The sequence below is a fragment of the Blastomyces dermatitidis genome, assembly GCF_000003525.1.
Source record: "Blastomyces dermatitidis ER-3 genomic scaffold supercont1.8, whole genome shotgun sequence".
Classification (NCBI taxonomy): Eukaryota; Fungi; Ascomycota; class Eurotiomycetes; order Onygenales; family Ajellomycetaceae; genus Blastomyces; species Blastomyces dermatitidis.
This window is the reverse complement of record NW_025544781.1, coordinates 2,425,473-2,442,299: the sequence shown is the minus strand read 5'-3', so window position 1 is coordinate 2,442,299 and position 16,827 is coordinate 2,425,473.

The window sequence follows — 16,827 nt, the reverse complement described above, 5'->3', positions numbered from 1 at the left end:
TAAATACTGAGAGCTTTATAAGAACTATCAGCTAGAGTCTGTAAGAAATACTACAGAAAGACTACAGTAAGAGTGAGACTGTGCTACTTAAAGTCAGAAACTGATCTGAGAAAGGCATGAGATTAACTGCTAACTTAAAGATCAGATATGATAACAGAGCTGAGAGAGATGAAGATACTATTATAAGCAGTGATATCTCTGCTTCATTAGCTGATAAAAAGTAATTAGAGAAGTTATAGAAATACTTATAAGAAGCTTAATATCAGTCAGACATTATTTACAAAGATATTGAAATTGAAAAATTTTTTATTCTTGAAAAGTTCTTGAATCAATATACAGATATTATCAGAAATACTCTCTCTCTATTATCTAAGTGAAAACACTTTATAAGTGAATGAGAATACTCACAGTTTGTGAAAATAAGAGCTGTTATAGAAAAAGAGAAAAGAAGATGAAGTTTTATAGATAAATCTGAAATATTTATACTACTTTAGAGAAGTTTACTTACACTGTAAGTGATTCTACAGAACAGTCAGATTACTTTAGTAAATAAAGAGTGATTATGAATTACAGATCTGAATCTTTCTATATAACTACAAAGAGTGATTACAGACTGTAAATATCTTGATTCTATAATTCTACAGAGTTAATGAAAGAATAGAAAATTTCTCACAATTCTACAGTATTAAAGAACAATGATTTATAAGAATAAGTGAAAGATTAACTCATGAATACTTCTCTTTACTGAGAATAATCTCACAGAGAGTGATTTATCTGTAAGATAAATCTATATAATGATTACACAAGAATTTTATAAAAATAATTGAGAGTCAACTGAAACTCTTCTGTATGAAAGATATAAAATAAATCTGTGTAGTAGTCAGAGAAGAATCTATAGATTATAAAGAATCTCACAGAATAAGAAACTAAGTAATAGACTCTTTTCTCTTTATAGTAATAAGAGATTTTTTCTCACTAAGGTTTTTTTTATAGATGTTGTGATTCAAAGGTTTCTCTCTTCAGTATATAATTACAGGTAGACTGACCGTGTGACCGTGTCTGAGACCAGAATCAAACTTTACAGTTATTATGTTATCTAAAAGCATTACTTCTGATCATGATTTATATTCATCACATTGATCTCAAATCACATTATTTCAAATATTAAAGATTTCAGATTCACTTTTCAAATAAAAATCTAGTCTCAGATAAAGAATATATTTAAATTCTTAATCACATTTTCATTCTGATTTCATTATTGAAAATGATATTAAATGAGATTATGAAATCATTTCTTACTTATATAATATTATAACATAGTACTCATTTGTTGAAAATTCAATAGAGAGTATTATTAAATATCATTACTTTTCTGAACACAGATTATAATTAATATCATTTTAATTAAAAAAAAATATATAAAATACAAAAAATAACAAAAAAATAAAAAATAAAACAACAAGAAAAAATCACAACAAAAAAAAAAGAGAAAGAAAAAAAGAAGAGAAAGAAAAAAAGAGAAAGAAAGAGAAAGAAAAAAAATAAAATAAAAATAAAAAAATAAAAAAAAAAAAAAAAAAAAAAATTAAGATCACAGAGTTACAGTACTTTTAAAATACTCACTTTTCAGAGTCTTTGCAATATTCATCATTAACTATATATCTCTCACAGTGAGAATAATATAACTGTGATAAATTATTGTCTTAATATTATCTAATAAATAATCAGTATATATCTATATAAATGTGAATAATTAGAAAATATACACTTAAAAAGTGTGATCAGAGTGAACTCTGCTGCTACTTAAATGACATCAAGAGCAGAATACTGAAATTAATGATTTCTCTCATTGATTTCACAGATAAGATATGTGAAGATAATCTTGAGAAATATAAGATTCTCTGACTTCTGATAGAAACAGATCTCACAGAGAGACTCTATTTTCATCATATCAGAGACTGAGTATTATCAAAAAGTATTATTTCAATGCATATACACTTACTATGATAATTTATTCTCTGCACATGTGACTGAGAATTGCAGCTTTTTCATGCTACACAGCTCTTTCTGAGATACTGTCATCAGTTTGCAACTCACACAGTCTCTCAGTTCAGTATACACTGCATATATACAGCTCTGTGTACTGAGACTGTGTTGATCATTATAATCTGATGTGATACTCACTTTTTACAGGCCATGTTTCATCTGATTGAGAAGGAAGAGAAACACAACTGCTGTTTTATTTAAGAGAAGAATAAATAATTGAATCTATAGAAGATAATTTAATTTCTTCTATATTTCAAATTTAATTAGTCTATACTCTTCAATTTGAGAATTTCTGAGAGTGTTTTAATAGTTTTCATATCAGCTTGAAATTAGTGATTGATTGAAGAAGAGAAAAGAGAGAAGAAAGAAATGAGAATAACTTATCTTTATAATATAAAAACAGAGAATTGCTGCAACTATTTATTCTAGTAATAAAGATCTGTTTTCTGCATGTATCTCTGATACAGATTATATAATAACTGCATATAAAGAATATTAACAGTGTATGTATTAAATGAAGATGATATCACTATGTAATACTGTAGCTGTTTCTGTATATCACTGAAAGCTGTTAATATTTTCTTTGAGTCTCTTTATATATAATAAGTCAGTAATATATTTCAATGCACTCTCTCTTTCATCATTATTGTTATCATTATCATCATTATTATTATCATCATCACTATTATTATCATTATTACTATCATTATCATCATTATTATCATTATTATTATATTATTTCTCACTATCTCTTCTGTCTTCATCTCTCTTCAATGCTTACTGAAATCAATTATATTATCTTTCTTCAAATATTCTGCAGTTCTGTGAATTATCAAGGCGCGTGAGCACTGTCACAGATAGAAGAGAGAGAAGAAGATGATGTTTAAGTGAGAGAAGACAGATTGTAAGACATGTTATAATATCTTAAAGAGACTCTGTAAGAGAGTAGAATAATAACAATTTTAAGTAACACTTCTAATAGCTTTAGACTGAACTAAGTATAGAAATAATGCAGATGACACTGCTTATAAGAGATTGAAGAAGAAGACAGTGAAGAGTCTTATACAGTAGTAATGAAATCAGAAGAAGTTCTGAGAATAATTTGAGACTAAGATGAAGAGAGAAAGAGAGAAGAAGAGTATTACTATAAATAAGTAATAATAGAAGAAGATTGAGAGAGTATTAAAGTGAGAGACAAAGAAGTTAAAACTGATAAGTTTTTTATTTATTGAGAGATAATAATTTTTAATAATACTTCTATTCTCTAATTGATTAGCAGGAGCTGATAGAGAAGAAGAGAATTGAGATCTTATTCAGGTGTTGAATACACTTCATGATTCAGAATATTGAGAAGACAGCTCTACTCTCTGAGCATGTCAATCTACTAATCACTGAGATGGAACCTGAGACAGCAGATCAGAAAATGCAGGATTTTGAGATACAGATTGATCTGGCTAAGAGAGAGCAGTAAGAACTCTTCTCAGAGAAGATAGTAGAGAGAGATTTTAAGATGATTATTATCTCAGATAAAAAGAAGAAGAAGAAGAAGAAGAAGAATGAGAAGTGAATTATAAAGAATGATAAGAAGAATGAGAAAGAGAAGAAAGATAATATATAGAAAAAGTTTTTTTCTTTTTATATTAATTAGTTATAAGTTCATAATTATTAATAATTGAAATTAATTTTGAGTTTTTAAAAATTATTGTACAAGTTGTAATCAAGTCAGAAATAATATATATATATATATATATATTTAACTATCATGATTCACAAATCACTATAATGTATAAGTGTTAATATTTTTTCAACATTGATATTTATAATATTAATATATTTTTAATAATATTATCTGATAATGCAATTTAGTAACACTCTCTTTCATAATATTAATATATTTCAAGAAATATAACAGAGATTAATCAAGATTGTTTATTTACTTTTATACATTGATAATATTGAATCTGAGTTAGTACTAAAATTATAACTAAGCTAAGAAATAAGATTATTTTCTCTTATATTAATTCTTCTTACACACATCAGTGATCAGTTATTGAAAATAAATTATCATCTTTCTTAAATTATTATTATATCTTCTGAATTCACTTCTTTCACTTCTTTTACTTCTATTGAAGATTCATAAACTCTTCAAGAAATCACTATGAATTACAAAGTCTATATTATTTACAATTCAACACAGAATACTCTCTTTTAATTATGATAAATAATCACTTCATTCTTCACATTTGATTTCAGGTCATAAAATTTATAAAAAACTCAACACAAACACTGAGATAAACTATGAAATAATTATTAATAGATTGTATTACAGATTACTGAAGAGTCATCTCACTACTGTAATCACTGCAACTTTATTCATAAATATTTATTATAAACTGATAATGACTCTGAAGAAATTTTCTAACATCTGAAGTTATCAGAATGTAGATAATAAAAGAAAAATAATCAGAAAATTACTACTGAGTTGATAAGTTACTCTATCAGATAATAATTTTTAATAATACTAACTTTCTAATTTAAAGAAAATTATGTGAAAATGACTCTGTATTAGTACTCTGATTTCATAACTCTCATCTGATAACTTTTATAAATAATTACTTTATATATATATATCTCTGAATCTTTCTCTTCAATTAATTGAAAACTCTGAATTCTGAATACTTCTTTAAATGTTAATTTAAATCTTTATATTCTACATTGATTCTGTCTTCAGTTCAATCTTGAGATATACTACAAAGTCAATATAAAATATCTAGAATCAGAGTTAAAGAATCATCAAAGAGTGTCTCTCACAGTAAATGCATGAACTAGTATAAACAATCTTGTATTTATAAGAGTTATTTATTATTACATTGATAAGAACTAAACTTATTAAGAGATATTAATTAAATTTAAATCATTAATCAGTAGTTATACTGAGAATTATATAACAGAGATATTAATAACTGTGATTAAATATAACTATTGAGATATTAGTCTCAGTCTTCTTACAATTACAACTGACAATGCTGTAAATAACTACACTATAATAAAGAGCTTGAAGTAAAAATTGACTTTGCATTTCTGAAATGATAAATAAGGTCATATTCTCTGCATTGCTCATGTGATTTAACTTGTAGTATAAACACTGATAAGAAATCTTAATATCAAGATAAAGAATAATAATATGACTGATTCTTGAGATGAGAATGAGATAAAAGTGATTACTCAAGTAACTTTTACATTCACTTTATAAAAGATAATGTTTTTTAATAACACTTTTTAATATTGCTTTTTAATAACACTTTTTGATAACACTACTGTTAATTTTGAATAGATTAATAATTTAAATATCATAGATTTGAAACATTGTTAATACAATTTGTATCTTCTCTAAATAATAATAACAATTCTATAATATTTAAAAATAAATAAATCAGTCACATCACTGAATATGATACAGAATATTAGAATATAATAAAGTTTAATATATAAGATGACTGTTCAGACTCTTCAATTATATTAGATGATTGATTATTAAGTGTAACACTCTGATTGAGAAAAGATTCAGATATTGAAACTTTCTGATATGAAGTGAACTCAGTTGAAATATATAATTGATTTACTGTTTCAGCTTTATAAAATAATAAAGACAGTCTCAATCACTTGTATATCAATGCTGCAGTCAGTCTGATAAGTGTATAACAGTTTATTTACTTATCTTAAGAAGCAGTTGAATCACTCAAAAAGAAATTCAGTCTGAAATAATACTATAGTACAGGCTATTGTTACTATAAGAAATAAACTGATATAGTACTACAGTAAAACTGAACAATCTTTTGCAGAGTACTATGCTATAGCAGCTCTACTAGATTTCTCTCATTGAGTTAATATCTACACTTCTCAAGATTGAACAGAGAAGAAATGAGACTTATATATCAAATTAGTCTGAAATTACTATAATATTAACTATCAGAGATTTGAATAAGCAGATATTTGAGATGTAAAGACAGTGAAATACAATTCTCTAGTAAGTAATGATCTTTAGTAATACTTCATATCACATAGAACTATAATACTAACTTTGAAACAGAACTTGTATACATTGATTACAACTGAAAATCAGGTAAAACTATATACTTATAAAACTGAATTTAACTGCTATCTTTAAGATGATCTGATGAATTTACACATCAAATCAATTCTAGAGTTATGAAAAATTGTTAAGAGTATATATTTAACTGTTACACTGATAATATGTGATATTCTGACAATTTCATTGACAGGAATAAGAATGAAGTGAATGTTCAACTTAAGTTAAAATATTTATCACTATTATCAGAGATAATTACAAGAAGAAACAATCAAGAAACTCATGATTATAAAATATGAAATTATCAGACAGTTTAATACCTCTGATCACAGTATATCAGAGAAGTGTAGTTTTCATAAGAAAGTAAAGAATAAACTTGTACAAGAATGTATTTAGTTATTTCATGAGTATTATCAATAATCATTATCAAATTCTGATTATATAAGCAATCACTGAATAAATTAAATGAGACTGATTTTGATCTTCAGTCTCAGTCTCATTCTGATTTTGAAAGAATGATTATCTTTTACAGTTTATTCTGAGAAATTACTCTCATTTCACTGTTCTTGAATTAAATCTAGTCATTTTTCATATCATTTCTCTCAGAAATGATTCATTTTCAGATTTTTTTAAGACTTGATTCTGATGAGACTTATATCAAGAAATGTATGAGATCAGATTAAATGAGATCAAATATGAAATTCATAATCTCAGCAGCTAGTCTAATTACAGGCGTACGCTGACTTCTTATATAGACTGGCCGCTGAGATTATGAATTTCACATTTGATTCTATTTGATCTGATCTCATACATTTCTTGACGTGAATCCCGCTGGGACTGGCTATCAAAAAAACATGTAAAGTGACTATATATCAGATCTTACAATGAAACCATGACTTGAAAAACATGAGAAAGTGATTTCATTTGATTTCATTTAGTCCCATTCTTGATATAAAGTTACTATTTTTAGACATTTTAAGGTTTTTTTTAGACTATTTTTAATTTTTTAAAAAGTAACACTTTTTGATAACACTCAAATGAGATTTGAAGTCATTTAAAGCAATAAAAATAATTTAAATTGAGAAGTGGAAATCATGGTCTCATTTGAAAAATGTGATAAGAGTAGACAGTAAGTCTCACTGAGACAGTATGAGACTACTATCTAATGTTAAAACCATGTAATGGAATCAGTTAAATTGATAATGAAACTATCAAAAAATCTAGTTCTGATCTCAGACACGGTCACACGGTCAGTCTATTTCTATATATTATATACTAAATTAATTAGTGGCTGCTATAATCTCTTTACATTCATAAGCAAGTTCAGAAGCAGCTGTGTTATTATTCAATAATTATGCATTTTTTTAAATCACATTCTTTCTCATCAGATTCAGTCATACTCATATAATTATAATATTCATTCTAGCTTCATGCGGATTAGCGCGTCACTAGTGTTTATAATTATATAATCTATCTCTGATTCAGCTAGTGTTCTGTGTACATTCTCATAAAGAAACTTTTACTATATTATATTACTTATTCACTAACTTTTCTCATTCTTCAATCATCTTCTTTATCATCATCATTATCAAATGTTATTATCTTATTCAAGATTACTGTTTCTTCTTCTATTCAACATCTTCTATTTATTTATCTATTATATTATACACATTTCTGATGATGATCTCTCATTCTTATAACAAGTGTTATTATAGTACTCATATCAGACAGTTTGTTAGCAGTAAGTATAATATGTTGTGAAATATGATCAGACTTATTTATCTTCTAATAATTGTTAGAATATATTATTATAAATAATATATCTTCTTTATCTTCTTATACACTCTTGACTGTTTTTCTTCTCAGCAGCTTCTGATCATGTTTTCTGACATAATTTTATATAAATGCAGATGCTGATATTTGTTTTTATTTATATAGAATCTTTATATATTAACAGATCTGTATTCACTGATAATAGTGAACTCAATATTGAATTCTTGATTAAGAACTTGAAGAATATAATAATGAAGAAATTATCTGTATTATATATAGCTAAGTCTTCTATGTTCTCTTCTATCTCTTCTACTACTGTTTCTTTCTCTATTACTTTCTCTCAATCTTCTATATCTATCTCTGTATCTGATTCTCTCACTTCTGCTATCTCTGTTTCTGTGACTCTCACTCTCACTACTTCTACTCTCTCTGATTTTACTATCTCTGCTTTTATTATCAGCTCTTCTCATTTCAAGAAGATGTTATATAGACTTAATGAATCATGTTTATCAGTGTGTATACTTCTGCCTTTCTTATCAACTTCTAGAATGATTTATTATATAAAGACTGTATATAATACAACTATCTGAAGCTCAGTCACAGACATTGATTATTATATTTATTTTAAATATTTATAATGAGATAATTATTTATTTATATTAGAGAATCACTCTCTTCTTCAACAGTGTTAAGATTGTAAGTCTTTTTCTTTTTCATCTTTTCTTTCTAACACTGATTTTTCTGTTCTTAGAGAAAATTGTTATGAGTTTTACTGTGTATAAAGTCATAGTATTCACAGATATCAAGAAACTTTTCATAACTGTTAAATTTAATATTATAAGTATATTCACTCTGATGAATTTCTTTGAAATAATAGATCTATATCAGTCTATTTTCTGGCATCTGTTGTCTGACTTCATGATACAGATGAAAGATATCTGTGTTTTCAGAAACAGAAATATAAATATTGTACTTTTTTACACTTACAGTGTGAGACTTATACATCTTATCTGAGATATTATTATAAGAATAAGCTGTTCACACACTGTGTTCTGCTTTCTGTATTCACTTATGTCTCTCTCTCTCTTTCTGAGAAGTCTTGCATGTGTTGTAATTATATGTACAATTCCAAGATCAGTAGATGTTTATTCAGTAATTATTATCTCTACTTTTTACAGTTTTATATACTAATAATAGTTCTTAGTTACTTTAGTGTCTGAGATCATTTTAATCAAAGATGATAACATCACTGAGACTACTCTCTTCTGCTCTCAAGATTCTCTCAGCACTTTCTCTTTCTTCTCTACAGAGAAGATTGTATGTACACTGAGTTATAAGTGTTCAGTTCTAATTGACTTCTGCTGTCATTTATTCAGTTCTGTATTTTCTTCTTCTTTTATTTTCTTTCATCTCTGTCTTCTCTGCTCTGACTTCTGATTCTACAAGTCTCACTAGACTGACCGTGTGAACGTGTCTGAGACCAGGATCAAACTTTTATAGTTGTCATGTTGCCTAAAAGCATTACTTCTGATCATGATTTGTGGGTTCATCACATTGATTCAGATTCCGTTATTTCAATATTAAAGGGTCTTCAGATTCACTTTTCAAATAAAAATCTAGTGTCAGATAAAGAATGTGTTTGATTTCTTAGTCACATTTTCATTCTGATCTCATTATTGAAAATGGCATCAAATGAAACTATGAAATCATTTCTCACTTACATAATATCATAACATAGTGCTCATTTGTTGAAAATTCAATAGAGAGTATTATCAAATATCATTACTTTTCTAAACACAGATTATAATCAATATCATTTTAATTAAAAAAAAAAATATAAAATACAAAAAATAATAAAAAAATAAAAAACAAAACAACAAGAAAAAATCACAACAAAAAAAAAAAAAAAAAAAAAAAAGAGAAAGAAAAAAAGAAGAGAAAGAAAAAGACAGAAAGAGAAAGAAAAATTAAAAGAAAAAAAGAAAAGAAAAAGAAAAAAACAAAAAATAAAAATAAAAAAAATCAAGATCACAGAACTGCAGCATTCTCAAAATACTCACTCTTCAGAGTCTTTATAATGTTCATCATCAACTGTGTATTTCTCACAGTGAGAGTAATATGACTGTGATGAGTTATTGTCTTAATATTATCTAACAAATAATCAGTATATATCTATATAAATGTGAATAATTAGAAAATATATACTTAAAAAGTCTGGCCAGGGTGAACTCTGCTGTCACTTGAATAATATCAAGAATAGAATGCTGAAATCAATGATTTCTCTCATCAATTTCACAGACAAGATGTGTGAAGATGATCTTGAGAAATATAAGATTCTCTGACTTCTGATAGAAATGAATCTCATGAAGAGACTCTATTTTCATCATATCAGAGACTGAGTGTTATCAAAAAGTGTTACTTCAATACATATACACTTACTGCAGCAATTCACTCTCTGTGCATGTGACTGAGAGTTGTGACTTTCTCATGTCACACAGCTCTCTCTGGGATGCTGCTGCTGGTTTGCAATTCACACAGTCTTTCAGTTCAGCACACACTGCGCATATACAGCCCTGTGTGCTGAGGCTGTGTTGGTCATTATAACCTGGTGTGGTACTCGCTTTTCACAGGCCATGTTTCATTTGATTGAGGGGAGAAGGGACACAACTGCTGTTTTATTTGAGAGAAGATGAATAATTGAATCTGTAGAAGATAATTTGATTTCTTCTGCATTTAAAATTTGATTAGTCTATACTCTTCAATTTGAGGGTTTCTGAGAGTGTTTTAATAGTTTTCATATTAGCTTGAAATTAGTGATTGATTGAAGAAGAGAAAAGAGAGAAGAAAGAAATGAGAACAACTTATCTTTATAATATGAAAATAGAGAATTGCTGCAATCATTTATTCTAGTAACAAAGATCTATTTTCTGCATGTATTTCTGATATAGATTATATGATAACTATATACAAAGAATATCAACAGTGTATGTATTGAATAAAGATAATGTTGCTATGCAATACTGTAGCTGTTTCTGTACATCACTGAAAGCTGTTAATATTTTCTTTGAGTCTCTTTATATTTGATAAGTCAGTAATATATTTCAATGCACTCTTTCTTTTATTATCATTATTATCATTATCATCATCATTATCATCATCACTATCATCATCATCACTATTATCATCATTATTATTATCATCATCATTATCATCATCATCATTATTATTATTATTATTATCATATTATTTCTGACTGTCTCTTCTGTCTTCACCTCTCTTCAATACTCACTGAAATCAATTATGTTATCTCTCTTCAAATATTCTGCGGTTCTGCAGATCACCAAGGCGCGTGAGCACTGTCACAGATTGAAGAAAGAGAAGAAGAAGGCATTTAAGTGAGAGAAGACAGATTGTAAGACATGTTATAATGCCTTGAAGAGACTCTGTAAGAGAGTAGAATAATAATGATTTTAAGTAATACTTCTGATAGATTTAGACTGAACTAAGTATAGAAATAATGTGAATGACACTGCCTGTGAGAGATTGAAGAAGAAGACAGTGAAGAGCCTCATACAGTAGCAGTGAGATCAGGAGAAGTTCTGAGAATGATTTGAGACTAAGATGAAGAGAGAGAGAGAGAAGAAGAGTGTTACTGTAAATAAGCAGTGATAGAAGAAGATTAAGAGAGTGTTGAAGTGAGAGATAAAGAAGTCAAAACTGATAAGTTTTTTATTTATTGAGAGATAATAATTTTTGATAATACTTCTATTCTCTAATTGATTAGCAGGAGCTGACAGAGAAGGAGAGAATTGAGGCCTTGTTCAGGTCTCAAATGCACTTCATAATTCAGAATATTGAGAAGACAGCCCTGCTCTCTGAGCATGTCAATCTGCTTACTGCTGAGATGGAATCTGAGACAGTAGACTAGGAAATGCAGGATTTTGAGGTGCAGGTTGACCTGGCTGAGAAGAAGCAGCAGAAACCCTTCTCTGAGAAGGCAGTGAAGAGAGATTTTGAGATGATTATCATCTCAGATAAGAAGAAGAAGGAGAAGAAGAATAAGAAGTGAATTATAAAGAATGATAAGAAGAATGAGAAAGAGAAGAAAGATGATGAGTAGAAAAAGTTTTTTTCTTTTTATATTAGTTAGTTTAGTTGTAAGTTCATAATTATTAATAATTGAAATTAATTTTGAGTTTTTAAAAATTATTGTACAAGTTGTAATCAAGTCAGGAACAATATATATATATATATATATATTTAACTATCATGATTTACAAATCACTATAATATATAAGTATCAACATTTTTTCAACATTGATATTCACAATATTAATATATTTTTAATGATATTATCTGATAATATAATTTAGTAATGCTCTCTTTCACAATATTAATATATTTTAAGAAATATGACAGAGATTAATCAAGATTGTTTAATTACTTTTATATATCAATGATATTCAATCTGAGTTAGTACTAAAATTATAACTAAGCTAAGAAATAAGATTATTTTCTCTTATATTAATTCTTCTTACACATATCAGTGATCAGTTATTGAAAATAAATTATCATCTTTCTCAAATTATTATCATATCTTCTGAATTTACTTCTTTTACTTCTATTGAAGATTCACAAACTCTTCAAGAAATCACTGTGAATTACAAAGTCTATGTTGTTTACAATTCAATACAGAATGCTCTCTTTCAATTATGATGAATAATCATTTCATTCTTCATATCTGATTTCAGGTCACAAAATTTATGAAAAACTCAACACAAATATCAAGATGAACTATGAAATAATTATCAACAGATTGCATTACAGATTACTGAAGAGTCATCTCTCTACTATAATCACTGCAACTTCATTCAGAAACATTCATCATGAACTGATTATAGTTCTGAAGAAATTTCCTGACATCTGAAGTTATCAGAATGCAGATAATAAAAGAAAAATAATCAGAAAATTACTACTGAGCTGATAAGTTACTCTACTAGATAACAATTTTTGATAATACTAACTTTCTAATTTGAAGAAAATCATATGAAAATGATTCTGTATCAGTACTCTGATTTCATAACTCTCATCTGATAACTTCTGTGAATAATTACTTTGTATGTATATATCTCTGAATCTTTCTCTTTGATCAATTGAAAACTCTGAATTCTGAACACTTCTTCAAATGCTTAATTCAAATCTTCATATTTCACATTAATTCTGTCTTCAGTTCAACCTTGAGATATACTACAAAGTTAATATACAATATCTAGAATCAGAGTTGAAGAATCATTGAAGAGTGTCTCTCACAGTGAATGTATAAACTAGTACAAATAATCTTGCATTTATGAGAGTTATATGTTATTACATTGATAAGAACTGAACTTATTAAGAGACATTAATTGAATTTGAATCATTGATCAGTAGTCATACTGAAGATTATATGACAGAGATATTAATAACTGTGATTAAAAATGACTATTGAGATATTAGTCTCAGTCTTCTTACAATTATAACTGACAATGCTGTGAATAACTACACTATGATAAAGAGCTTAGAGCAAAAATTGACTTTGTATTCCTGAAATGATAAACAAGGTCATATTCTCTGCATTGCTCATATGGTTCAACTTGTGATACAAACACTGATAAAGAATCTTAACATTGAGATGAAGAATAATGAGATGACTGGTTCTTGAAATGAGAATGAGATGAAAGTGATTACTCAAGTAACTTTTACATTCACTTTGTAAAAGATAATGTTTTTTGATAACACTTTTTGATATTGTTTTTTGATAACACTTTTTGATAATGATACTGTTAATTTTGAATAGATTGACTAATAATTTAAATATTATAAATTCAAAACATTGCTAATATGATTTGTATCTCTTCTAAATAATAACAATAATTTCATAATATTCAATAAACAAACAAATCAGTCACATCACTGAATATGATACAGAATGTTAGAATATGATAAAGTTCAATATATGAGATGACTGTTTAGACTCTTTGATTGTGTCAGATGATTGATCATTGAGTGCAATACTCTGATTGAGAAAAGATTCAGATATTGAAACTTTCTAATATGAAGTGAACTCAGTTGAAATATGTGATTGATTTACTGTTTCAGTTTTATAAGACAACAAAGACAGTCTCAATCACTTGTACACTAATACTGCAGTTAGTCTGATGAATGTATAACAGTTTATTTACTCATCTTGAGAAGCAGTTGAATCACTTAAAAAGAAATTCAGTCTGAAATAATGCTATAGTGCAGACTATTGTTGCTGTAAGGAATAAACTGACATATTACTACAGCAAAATGAAACAATCTTTTACAGAGTACTATGCTGTAGCAGCTCTACTAGATCTCTCTCATCAAGTTAACATCTACACTTCTCAAGATTGAATAGAGAAGGAATGAGACTCATATGTCAAATTAGTCTGAGACTACTATAATGCCAACTATCAGAGATTTGAATAAGCAGATGTTTGAGATGTGAAGACAGTGAAATACAATTCTCTAGTAAGTAATGATCTTTGATAACACTTCATATCACATAGAACTATAATACTAACTTTGAAACAGAACTTGCATACATTGATTGCAATCAAAAATCAGGTAAAACTACATGCTTGTAAAACTGAATTTGATTGCTATCTTCAAGATAATTCAATGAATTTACATGCTAAATCAATTCTAGAGTTATGAAAAATTGTTAAGAGTATATATTTAACTGTTACACTGATAGTGCATGATATTCTGACAATTCCATTGACAGAGATGAGAATGAAGTGAAAGTTTAACTCAAGTCAAGATATTTATCACTATCACTGAGGACAATTACAAGGAGAAACAATCAAGAAACTCATGATTGTAAAACATGGAATTATCAGACAGTTTAATACCTCTGATCACAGTATATCAGAGAAGTGTAGTTTTCATGAGAAAGTGAAGAATAAACTTGCACAAGAATGTATTTAGTTGTTTCATGAGCATTATCAATAATCATTATCAAATTCTGATTATATAAGTAATCACTGAATGAACTGAATGAGACTGATTTTGATCTTCAGTCTCAGTCTCATTCTGATTTTGAAAGAATGATCATCTTTCACAGTTTATTCTGAAAAATTACTCTTATTTCACTGTTCTTGAATTAAATCTGATCATTTTTCACACCATTTCTCTCAGAAATAATCCATTTTCAGATTTTTTTAAGGCTTGGTCCTGGTGGGACTCACGCCAAGAAATGTATGAGACCAGACCAAATGAGATCAAATGTGAAATTCATGGTCCCGGCGGCCAGTCTAAGTCTCACACTCTTCTTTAATTTTTCTACACACATGTATACACATTTCTATATTGGCATTCCAGTCAATCTTGTAATAAATGATATTAATGTTGTACACAGAGTGATAGAGAAATCAGAGACATATACAGTGTTATTATAAGAGCAGCTTACAGCTCTTGAATTTCTTATGAATCTCAAGTTTTGAGATTTTCTTTATTTTTGATGTTTTTTGAGTGGCATGGCATTGAAAATAGATTAAATATATAACATATGAAAATGAATGAGATGTGTATGATAACATTTGTTTTTTACAGCTGATTCTTATAGTTGATAATCAATTCATTTCTCTTTTCTTACACTTTTTCTTTATCTGCTAGTCACTACTCTTACATAATCTCTATATAATACAGTATTCAGTGACTAGATTCAGCAGCTTTTATCTTTTGTGATTCTATCATATGTATTATACTGTCTCTCTTCACCTGCTCAGATCACTACAGTGAATAGCTTGTTAAAACTAATCTCACTCAATCTCTGAGCATTCTCAGAGATTGAGATAGCTTGATCTCACATATTTATAAATGTTTCAGATACTTTGTCCTCTATTATCTTTATAATTGAACTGATATAAACAGTTGAATTTAACTCTGAATTTCTTTTTCTTCTATAATCTGACTTATATACAAGTCTACTGCTTTGAGACTGTTCTTTACTATGTTGCATCTGCTATCTGCAGTGTGTTATTATATAATCAGCTACAGTCTTATCACTTATTAAAGTATGATATTTATCTGATTTCTTCATTTCTTCTCATTCTTTTCTTGTAATGATGAAAAGATTGAAATAAGTGAGATTATCTGATTTATAAGCATCTATGATCTTGTAGGCTACTGGGGCAAAAGAGCTCAATCTCAATCATCACCAGCGCACTGCTGGTAGAAGGGCCGACCAACCGCGGGACCCTTAACACCCCCCCTCGGACCAGCTACCACAGAGTACAATACTTCCTCTCAGTGGCTCCCTTCAGTGGCCTCCTCACAATGGCTTCTTTTTAATAATGAACTGGATCACTCAGTTCTAGGGCTTAATGGGACTTCTAGGGCACACTTCTGGGATGTCTCTTGGCACTGTTAAAATGTCCAGGGTATTTGTTAGGAATTTTTAAGTTCATTCTGGAATCGAACCCATGCATGTTGACCACAGCGGGGCTCACGCTTAACAGTCTCATAACCTGTAGACTACTGGGGCAAAAGAGCTCAATCACCACCAGCGCACTGCTGGTAGAAGGGCCGACCAACCGCGGGACCCTCAACAGATCTCTCTTACTTTGTGAGACTTTTTAATTATAAGCTTCTTCTTTTTCAACACTGATAATAGTGCTGTGAATAATTATAATTCACTCAGATCTTACATCTTCATCTTTATAAAATATGAATCATTTATCAAGTTGTATAAGACTCATCTCTCTGATTTCTTCAATGCATAAGTTCTCAGAAAATGTGATTTAAGTATTTTATAAAGTTTAAATCATCTATATTGAAACTTCTCAGAACTCTTATTATATATAAGAACTTATATTTTCATCTTGAGACTTGATTTCTTAACTAGTAAGTCTCAT